This window comes from Sus scrofa, chromosome 1 (assembly GCF_054392235.1).
Source record: "Sus scrofa isolate SSC_HxYL_T2T_F1_AM1 chromosome 1, Sscrofa_HxYL_maternal_Yorkshire_Landrace_v2.0, whole genome shotgun sequence".
NCBI classification, from domain to species: domain Eukaryota; kingdom Metazoa; phylum Chordata; class Mammalia; order Artiodactyla; family Suidae; genus Sus; species Sus scrofa.
The window spans coordinates 102,433,079-102,436,626 of NC_139383.1; the positions used below are offsets into that span (position 1 = coordinate 102,433,079).

The 3,548-nt window shown below is 36.1% G+C and overlaps 1 pseudogene; it reads right to left on the bottom strand.

The window, feature by feature from the left end:
• Positions 1–1,253: 1,253 nt before the first annotated feature.
• On the bottom strand, positions 1,254–2,161 carry LOC110256979 (olfactory receptor 5AK2-like; annotated as a pseudogene).
• Between the last annotated feature and the right edge of the window lie 1,387 nt (positions 2,162–3,548).

The following is a 3,548-nucleotide window of genomic DNA, read 5'->3' on the forward strand; positions in this document are numbered from 1 at the left end:
TCTCTAGAAAAATGCACTCGGTTGTATGGGCTGGTGCCATCTGGATTCTTTGTTTGTGTTACAACTGGATCCGTATCACAATGTTTCTGTGCTCATCATTCAGCCCATAATTTAAAACTTCTGGAAATGTTGAAAAAGGCAGTAACTCTCATCTTGTCAATCTTCTCACTCAGAACATCCTGTGGTTTAACCGATTAATTAGATTTAAAGAACTATAACACTTGATCTCAGCCTTTAAAAAAAAATGTTCTTTAATTTTTAAACATTTTTTTTCATTTTTTGGCTGCCCCATAGCATATGGAGTTCAAGACAAGGATTGAACCTGTGACCCAGAGCTCCCAAGATGCTGCTGATCCCATTGCACCAAAGTGGGAACTCCAGCCTTTTTTGTTAATATGCCTTTCAATAGGATGGGTCTGTGCTTGATTCTATTTTTCCTAAGTGAAGTGAATAATTATGTCCAAGACCACGTATGACTTCTCATGTTTAACCTGGATTCCCCCATCTCTCCACACTCTTGGAGACTGTAGAAAATAAGCCATCAATTTTGGGTAAATGAGTCTGCTCTGGAGATTGAATTTTGCACTAGATTTTGTACATCTGAAAGAGGGTATATAGAGGGAGATTCATATTATATTTAACATACAATTTTATCAAAATAAATTGACATGACCCATATTTGCCTGATTCCTGTGTCAGTTTCCTGGTTGGTTAGAAACCCTGTATAGAAAGGAGGGATATTGTTCCATAACGCCTGAATATTTATGTGGACTCACTAAAGTACTTTTTCCCATTCTTTGTTTTCTCTGTATTTCCCCCAAAAAATGGCTCTTTCAATTATTCTTTACAAAAATAAAAGAGATTAACTATAGAGTCACAGTAAGAGTAATAGCACTCCTTTAGGGAAAACATAAAAGATTTTTGTCTTGGTGAGTTTTTTAACATTCAGCTGTTGCAGGTACTTAAATTTTTTTATACTTTGCTTTTTTAAGTGCAGTTATTTGAAAAATGATCTCCTCAAAATGTACAAAGGCAGTATCAAAGACCTTCCCAGATGCTTTCTTTTAAGGAGCACATGAATAATAAACTTATTTAAAAATTTAATATGTTTTCATTACATTTCAGATCTATTGTTATAATTAAGGAATGTTTTGGTAACTCCCAAATATTTGCCACACCTTCTACTGTTGAGAAATGAGAGAGAAATTTTGGCTTGCTTGTTGAACATGCTGAGTTAGTAGTTGGTTTCCAAGCTAGAAATACTTCTTTCCAACCCCTTTCAGAGCTTCTCTCACACCTTGGTTTCTCAGGCTGTAGATGAGGGGGTTTAACATGGGGATCACAATCCCATAAAACACGGAAGCCAGTTTTTCTTGCTCTTGAGACTCTAGGGAGCGATGGTGCAGATACATGTAAGACAGAGTCCCATAGAAAACGGTGACTGCTGTCAGGTGGGAGGCACACGTGGAGAAGGCTTTTTTCCTCCCTGCAGCAGAGGAGATCTTCAGGATGGCATCCAGGTTAAATATGTAGGAAAAGATGATGACCAACACAGTAAACATCAAATTAAACCCACAAAGGCTGCTAGTAGCATGACGTTGAAGTAAATACTGGAGCACGAGAGGGCAAGAATTGGGGGTTCATCACAGAAAAAGTGGTTAATTTTATTGGATTTGCTAAAGTTCAGTTGGAAAGTAAAACCTGTGTTTACAGAAGCATTTAGGAAGCCCATGAAGTATGAACCAATTATGAGCTGAATGAAGACTCTTCTGGGACATGACTGTTGGATAGCAGAGTGGGTTACAGATGGCCACATAACGGTCTACTGCCATTGCAACCAGGCTGTAGCTGTCACTTGTTGCAAAAGCAGCATGCAGGTTAGCAACTGCACCACGCATCCTATGAATGAGATAGATTGTTCTGTTCCTGTAAAGTTTTGCAGCAATTTGGGAGTGATTGCAGAGGTGTAGCAGAGATCCACAAAAGCCAAGTTTTGGAGGAAAAGGTATATGGGGGTGTGAAGGGAAGAATTGATCTTGATGAGCAGGATCATGCCAATGTTACCCACCAGGGTGACCACATAGATCACTAGAATCACTATGAAAAGGACAAGCCAAGGCTTGTGTTGACCAGCAAATCCAAGGAGAATGAATTCAGTCATTCCAGTGCCATTGTTTTGTTCTATGGCTGGTAAAGATTAAATATCAGCTGAAAAGATGCAAAGAAAAAAGAGCAGAGAAATCTATGACCACTGCTATCCTTTAATTCTGGCATTGGAGATGGCATCATCTTTAATTTCATAGCGGGGTGAGAGAATAATTTCCATGACATAATTAACTTAGATTTTTGAAGTCTAAAACTTGATACCTGACTTAGATATTTTCATCTATAGTTTGAGGATGTTGTCATGGACCAGTATTGGTTTCTCAGTGTGCAGAGTGATTGGTATTTCTTAACTATATCAATTCAGGAACAAATCACATATACTTTTACTTAATTAATCTTTCTTTTATGTACTCCACATTTTAATTAGAATGAATGATTAGTTAGAATTTAATGATTGCTTAAATACTCATCATCATATTTGAAATCTTCAAATATCCATAGAATTCTATATGATCTTCCTTACACTTATCTCTATATTCTCATTTCAGTCTTTCTTAGTAATAACTTTTTCTGCCATGATGTTCTCATGTAATTGTAGCATTCTTTGTGGAAGTGTTTATCAAAGTATTGGTAGTAAAGTATCATTCTCTTTTTAAAATGTCAGTTTTGTCTCTTTTTGTAAAAAGCAATAAAAAAATTTTCAGCATTGTCAAAATTTGTGATCATTTAAAAGCTTAATCTCACTTTTGGTAGCTAAGTGCATCATAGAGTGGAAACAGAGTCCAAGGACTGATGCTGGTCCCTGGGCCACACACTGAGTAGCACTGCTCTGTGGTGTCCATTCATCATAATTTATTCATGTGTTTTCCTAGTGATGGATAGTAGGTTATCTACAACTTGTCTCCACTACAAATAACTCAGGGTGAAATGTTCCTAGGGAGTATTCCTAGGAACAAAATTGTTGAGTCTGGAGGTATGCACACATTTAACTTGAATGAATTTTTCCAGATCATTTTCTATAATGGATTAGCCAGTATACACTCCTAGCATTTGTGCATGGGGGCTCCCATGTCTTTACCTCCTAGCGAACATTGGTATTTTCCTAATATTTTTTGGCCAGGAAAACAGATGCAAAGCGTTGTCTTGTTTTCTTTCATTTTCTGCCCTTTAGTTACAAGTAAATTTGATTACAGTCTAATGTTCTTTTTAGAATTTTGGGTTTCTATTATTCTGTAAATTATCTATTTATTTTTTTGCAAATTTACTATTGAGTTGATTTTAGATGTTCTTTGCTTATCCAAGATTTGAATTTCTGGTCGGTTTTTGACTTAAAAATTTTCCTTACATTCTATCTATCATGTATTAATTTTGCCTGTGCTATCCTTTATAGAACATAAATCCTTAAATTTAAAATAATTGTTCTTATTTTGTGCCTTATTGTT